This window comes from Apium graveolens, chromosome 6 (assembly GCF_009905375.1).
Source record: "Apium graveolens cultivar Ventura chromosome 6, ASM990537v1, whole genome shotgun sequence".
Classification (NCBI taxonomy): Eukaryota; Viridiplantae; Streptophyta; class Magnoliopsida; order Apiales; family Apiaceae; genus Apium; species Apium graveolens.
The window spans coordinates 206,162,923-206,170,682 of NC_133652.1; positions in this window are offsets into that span (position 1 = coordinate 206,162,923).

Sequence of the window (7,760 nt, forward strand, 5' to 3'; positions counted from 1 at the left end):
ACCTCCTTTCTTTCTCCCCCTCTCCAATACCTCATCCTGTTCCAACTCTAGTTCATAAGTCTTCAAGATTCCATATAATCTTTCAAGAGTAAAGTCCTTATAATCCTGAGAGTTTCTTAAGGAAACAGTCATGGGTTTCCATTCCTTTGGTAAGGATCTCAAAAATTTAAGATTTGAATCCTTCACCTGGTACACTCTACCATACAGCTTCAGTCCATTCAACAGCTTTTGGAATCTATTGAATGTGTCATTTAAAGATTCATTCTCTTCAAAATGAAAGTACTCATACTGTTGAATGAGAAGCTGCATTTTGTTCTCTTTTACTTGTTCTGTACCTTCACACAGCAGCTGAACTGTGTCCCAAACCTCTTTGGCAGTTGAACAATTTATCACATTATCAAACATGTCCTTGTCAAGACCATTAAACAAAATGTTCATAGCCTTCTTATCCTTGTGGACTTCTTCTGTGTCTTCCATTGTCCATTCTGCTCTAGGTTTTGGAATGGATTGACCAACAGCAATTGTGGCCGTAGCAACTGTGGCTACTTTGTGGGGAATGTGAGGACCATTCTCAATGCAGTTTACATAACCTTCATCTTGGGAGAGTAGATGAAGGTGCATTTTCACCTTCCAGTGGTGATAACTGTCTTTGTCAAGAACTGGGATCTTTACTCCAATATCCTTCTTACTCATCTTTGTTAGATTCCAAGATCTTTAAACTCTTTGTGTGTCAAGAGCTTGCTCTGATACCAATTGTTATTCCTAGAGGACTAACAATGAGATTTACAGAAGGGGGGTTGAATGTAAATCTCAAAACTTTTTCAGGTTTGAGAAGTTTATTAAAGCAGTGTGTTCTAGATGAACAAGTGTATGAATTGCTTTGAGCTAATGCAGACAGATATATATTCAAACACAAAATGTAAAGAACACAACAAACTTTAAAAACTTTTCTGGTGGATTTGTTGTTCCACCAGAGATGGTATATTAGAAAATCTGTGTTCAACAATGTTGATCACAGCTGCATCCTAGTACAAACTAGATGAATTTTCTCTCAAGATATTTCTTAACAGCTCTGGAAAATCTCTCTCTAATTACTAGCTTCTTCTTGGTTTATATATTACCAAGTGTACAAGTGAAAAACAATATAAAATTACAATAGTAAAATAAGTTCTTCACTTGCTTCTTTTCCTGTTCAATCAAGTACTTTGTTGACTATTGCATCTTTGTACTAAAGAAGAACGGCTGCTTTTTCTGTTGATCCTGAAATTCGGCTACCACATCTCACTTTTCTCTGTCAACCCATGTGCCTCTATTTGTAGGTACAACTACCACTTATCAACGGCTAATTAGCAGAACATCCGTTGAAGCTTTCATCCGTTGATGACTTCATCCGTTGAAGGATGTTATCCGTTGAAGCTTTCATCCGTTGATGCTCTCATCCGTTGAAGGATGTTATCCGTTGAAGCTTTTAGAGACATCCGTTGAAGCTTAGCTTCTCATCCGTTGAAGGTCTTTAAGTCATCCGTTGATACCACTTCATTTATACAAAATTACAAGGCATGAAATATTTACAATTGGCCTTCCTATCTGCATATCATCTAGTAGTCAACATGACTCATAGTTTCTCTCAACTTCTAAGAATTACATTTTAAATACAGAGACTGAAATATGCTACAATACTAGACTTATTTCTAAGTAAAGCTACACCATCAACGGATAGCCAAAGTGGTCTTATCCGTTGAGGCTACAGACACTAAATTTCTACTTAAGTGTTTTGTTAAACATATCATCAAACTAATGCACATATATTCCTAACAACTTGTTATAGGTTCGGGGGGTAAGGCTAGCTCGTAAGCCAACTTCCCAATCCGTCTTAGTATCTCAAAGGTCCAATGTATCTTGGGCTTAGTTTTCCTTTCTTCCGAATCTCATTAACCCCTTCCAAGGGGATACTTTTAGTAGTACTAAGTCCCCTACTCCATACTCCTTGTCCTTTCGGGCTAGGTCTGCATATTTCTTCTGTCTGTCTTGGGCTGCTACCAGCCGTCCTCTGATGAGATCCACTATGTCTTTAGTCCTTTGGACCACTTCGGGTCCGAGCATCTTCCGCTCTCCTACTTCATCCCAGTATAAGGGAGATCGACACCTTCTTCCGAACAGGGCCTCATAAGGCGGCATTCCGATGCTAGCATGAAAGCTATTGTTATAAGAAAACTCGATCAACGGCAAGTGATCATCCCAACTTCCTTTAAAGTCTATTGCACAGACTCTCAACATATCCTCTAGTGTCTGGATGGTCCTTTCACTCTGCCCATCCGTCTGGGGATGGTACGCGGTACTCATATTTAACTTGGTCCCCGCACATTCTTGAAAGCTCCTCCAAAATCTGGAGTTGAACCTGGGGTCTCGGTCTGAGACAATGGACGCTGGGACTCCATGTCGCGTCACTATTTCCTTAAGGTAAATGTCCACCAGTCTATCAACTGTGTATCTCTCATTGATAGGAATGAAATGCGCTGACATTGTCAGTCGGTCTATAATCACCCATATGGCATCATGGTTGGCTTTCGTCCTTGGTAAACCGACAACAAAAATCCATGGCTATCTGTTCCCATTTCCATTCGGGAATCTCCAGGGGTCGCAAAAGTCCACTGGGTCTCTGGTGCTCTGCCTTTACTCTTTGGCAAGTCAAACATTTGCTTACCCATTCTGCTACGTCCCTCTTCATGTTGGGCCACCAGTAATATTCCTTCAAATCCCTATACATCTTGGTGCTTCCCGGGTGAATGGAATACCTTGAACTATGGCTTTCATCCAAAATCTCATCTTTAAGCTCTTGAACATTCGGAACCCAAATCCGGTAGGAGTACCTCATTATCCCTTTATCATCTTTCTCAGTATGGATCTCTTCTCCAGTCATTGACTCTCCGCCTTCATTCATTATTTTTCTTGGCACAATCTGATCTTTTCCAATAACTCTGGCTGCATTGAGATCTCAAAAAGCTTTTCAGTTCCGGTTCTGGTTACCTTTATTTCTATTTCCATTCTCTCAAAATCCTTTATCAATTCTTCCGAAGTCGTTATCATTCTGAGTCTTTCTTTTCTACTAAGGGCATCAGCCACTACATTGGCTTTCCCCGGATGATAGAGAATCTCACAATCATAGTCCTTGATTAGCTCTAACCATTTCCTCTGGCGCATGTTGAGCTCTTTCTGCGTAAATATGTACTTGAGGCTCTTATGGTCTGTGAAAATCTCGCACTTCTCTCCATACAAGTAGTGCCTCCAAATTTTTAGGGCAAAAATTATTGCTGCGAGCTCAAGGTCATGAGTAGGATATCTAATCTCGTATTCCTTCAGTTGTCTCGACGCATACGCAATCACTTTACCGTGCTGCATAAGCACACACCCTAATCCTTTGTGCGACGCGTCACTATATATCACAAAATCTCCTTTTCTGTCTGGCAATGCCAACACCGGGGCCGTTACCAACCTTTTCTTTAATTCCTGAAAACTGTTCTCGCATTTCTCCGTCCATTCAAACTTCTCTGTCTTACGAGTAAGTCGTGTCAAAGGGGCTGCGATCTTTGCAAAGTCCTGTACAAATCTACGATAGTAGCCGGCCAATCCTATGAAACTCCTTACCTCAGTGGGTGTGGTTGGCCTTTCCCAATTTGAGACCGCCTCTATCTTGGAGGGGTCGACCAATACTCCTTCCTTATTGATCACATGTCCTAGAAACTGTACTTTATTCTACCAGAATTCACACTTCGAGAATTTGGCATATAATTGTTCCTCTCTGAGTATTCCTAGAGCTATCCTCAAATGCTCTGCATGCTCTGCATGCTCTGCCTCAGTCCTTGAGTAGATTAAAATATCATCGATAAAAACTATCACACACTTGTCCAAGTACTTCTTGAATACTCTGTTCATTAAGTCCATGAAAGCCGCTGGGGCGTTGGTTAATCCAAAGGACATTACCAAGAACTCATAGTGCCCATACCTGGTATGGAACGCTGTCTTGTGAATATCTTCGGGTTTAATCTTTAGTTGGTGATATCCAGTTATCAGGTCAATCTTGGAAAAATAAACAGCATCCTTTAGCTGGTCGAACAGATCATCTATTCTAGGTAACGGGTACCTGTTCTTTATGGTTAGCTTATTCAACTCTCGATAGTCGATGCACAGCCTCATGCTCCCATCCTTCTTCTTAACAAATAACACTGGTGCTCCCCACGGAGACACACTGGGTCTTATCATACCCTTATCCAAAAGTTCCTGCAATTGGGTAGCTAATTCCTTCATTTCTAATGGGGCTAACCGGTAAGGTGCTTTTGAAACTGGCGCCGTCCCTGGGGCCAACTCAATAGCAAATTCAATCACTCTATCGGGTGGTAATCCCGAAAGGTCTCGTGGGAATACGTCTTCAAATTCGTTGACTACCGGAATATCTTGTAAGTTGGGCACCTCCTTCTGCGTGTCCACCACATAGGCTAGGTAAGCCTCATTTCCTTTTCATAACATCCTTCTGGCCTGGGCCATAGTCAAAAATTTCTGCGTCTGCCTCTTTTCTCTAAATATGACTTCTTTCTTTCCTGGGATATTTAACTTAACTTTCTTCCCCTTACAGTCTATCTGAGCATCATTGCTAGATAGCCAGTCCATTCCCAAAATTACATCAAACTCCCCTAATTTAAAAGGAATCAGATCAACACTAAAAGATTGCTCCCCTATGCCTAACTCACAGGCGGGGTGAATCTGGTTAACAGGAATAATTTCATGATTGGCTATTTCTACTTCTAAGGGTTCTATCAAGGATTCATCCTTAAGTCTTAACTTACGCGCAAGGTCCTTTGATATAAAAGATTTAGTTGCTCCCAAATCAAATAAAACGTTTGCACTGACTGAATTTAGAGAAAGGGTACCTGCTATCACATCTGAGTCTTTCATAGCATCCTGGACTGTCATGTTGAAAGTCCTCGCAGTAGGTGGCTTATTGAAGGCAGCCCTGCGGGCTCCTGAAGCTGCTGGTTTCTTCATTGGGCATTCCCTCTTCCAATGACCCGGGCGTCCACACTGATGACAAGTGATGGTTGGAATGACGGCAGGGGTTGATGAAGGGCACTTAGTTGAATAGTGACCTTCTCGACCGCACTTAAAGCAAGTTACTGGCTTTCCTTTACACTCTCCAGTGTGCATCCTTCCACAAGTGTTACAGGCTGGCAATGGGGGTCGAGACTGGTTGGAATAGGACATTCTTGACTTCTGGCCGCTCTGGCTCACATTCACGCTCATTGGCCGCTTAAACCCAGTGTTCTTTCCCGGTAGGGACACTGCTCCTCGATTAAATCTAGTTGGGAAGCTCCTTCATGTGGAACCTCCACCCATGATCATGCTTTTCCTCTTTATTCCCTTCTTCTCTCTTCCCTCTGCATCTGTTCACTTCCGGCTTCTACAATTGTTACCTTTTGCACCAGAGTGGCATAATCAGTAAGCTCAAGGATTGCCACCCTATTCTGAATCCACGGTTTCAGTCCCTGCTGAAACCTCCTAGCTTTCTTTTCCTCGGTGCTCATAAATTCCGGCACAAACCTTGATAACTCAGTAAATTTCGCTTCATACTCTGCTACAGATAAATTATCCAGCTTTAGCTCCAAGAACTTGAGCTCCATCTGGTTTTCCATAAACCTCGGGAAATACTTTCCCAGAAACAACTGACTGAATCTCTCCCAGGTTATAATAGCATCTGTCTCCATGTTTTTCTTGGCCTCCCACCAGTAGTTAGCCTCTCCTTTCAGAAGGTAGGTAGCAAATACAGTCTTCTGTGCCTCATCGGTACTCAGAATCTCAAAGGATTTCTCCATTTCCTTTAACCATGCCCTTGCCTCAACTGGGTCGGCTGATCCATGGAACTCAGGTGGCTTAAGGGACTTAAAAGCCCTGAAAGAGTTTGCCACATCATTGTTATTTCCTTGAGGGGGTGGGTTGGGTTGACGCTCCAAGTTCTGCCTTAGTAGTTGCATGAACTGGCCCATGGGATCCATGCCTGGGTTTGGTATTGGTTGCTCAACCTCAGTTTCTCCTTCTTCAGCCTCTATCTCAAATTCCTCAACATCATATGTTTCCTCTTCCTCTTCATACAGGGAGTCATCATGTTCCATATAATCCTCATCTTCCTCTTCACTGTGTTCCTGGTTCCTACCGTCCTGGTTATGGCTTCCCTGGTCCTCAGATCCAGGGTTCGCCCTAGTTCCAATATTTCTTGGCGGCATGATACTGATAATTATTTGGGGAAATTCAACGTTAGGTCACAATCATACACCACATTGTGCCTTGCACAGTTCTATAATGGGGAGAATGTATCTCGCAATTCTATTATATTATGACAGTTCTAATAAGAAGTGCAGTAATAATAATGATAAAAATAGTGATTTCGTCACTAAGGAACTGAACTGAAAGGAAACAAATATATATAATGCGAGAAATACATAGTTTGATCTAGTCAAAAGTACAATAGTGCTACAGCCATCTGTCCCAAAAGTGATACACAATAGTCTATCTGTCTAGTCAGAAAAAGGGATGCTATATACAAGTCAACTATTCCGGAAAATTGGCTCTTACTAAGGCCTCGACTAACTAGACAACTAGACTATCCCATCGTCAGTCCTGAATCACACACCGGAGCGGGTCAGCTCCCATACCTTTTCCATCGCACGACGGAAGATATAGTCGGCCTGCCGCCTGGAGATCCTACCATGCCTGTCCCCCTGGAGCGATCTGAGTCTCGCTCGGGACGTGAGCTCTATCCCCGTCAGCTCCCTCCTCAAGGATCGGGGTATAGCAGCCCTAGTCTCATAAGCTCGGGTACGCCTACCTGCCCTCTCCGCATCCAACTCCCTCCTAGCCTCATCCAGCCGGGCCTCAGCAACAGCCACTCGGGTCCTCAGTACATCCTGAACATAGCCGTGGGCTAACAAAGACTGCCTATGGGCAGGGTCGAGAGGTGGTGAATCCGGAGCCGCTAGGGGTGCCTCCTCGGTCTGCCTAGGCTCGGGAGTATGGGTCTCTGAGCTGTCATCATATGGGCTCCAGGATAGTGGTGGAGGGGTAGGAGCTCTGACCACCGGGAGTGTGGGTAAAGGGGTACCAGTGTACACTACCATAGCTCCGACACGCTCCTCAGCCACTGGGACCTCATCCGGGTCCTCCTCATCTGAAATAGCAACAACCTCTGTCTCTGACTCCTCTGAGGGGTCCTCCTCATCCTCCTCCATCTCAGGCTCCTCCTGATCCTCGGCATCTAGCAGTGCCTCATCATGCTCATGCTCGAACATCTCAGGGTCCTCTATCTCATGCGCCTACACATTAAACGAGCTAAGTTACTATCATGATACTTATAAGGGTTCCCGTAAGGGTTTTAACTGTCAGCGCTACTTTAAGTAATCCGACCTTGAACTTGGCAAGAGTTCTTATTATCTTTGTGAGTTTATTATTACATCGTCGCATCATCTCTGAGGTTTATAATGCTTAGCTCTGATACCATTTCTGTAACACCCCCAGATCCGAGGTCAGGGATCCGGGTCATCACGGTCTTTCTTTCCACAATATCACTTAACTGAATTAATAATAAATATCCTCATACTGTGACCCCACACTAATACACACCACAACCCGTTATAGTCTCAGAGATGAAATTGAAATAAGTACAAGTCTTTGAATCCACAATTTAAAAGTTATTACAACCCAAAATGATTACTTAA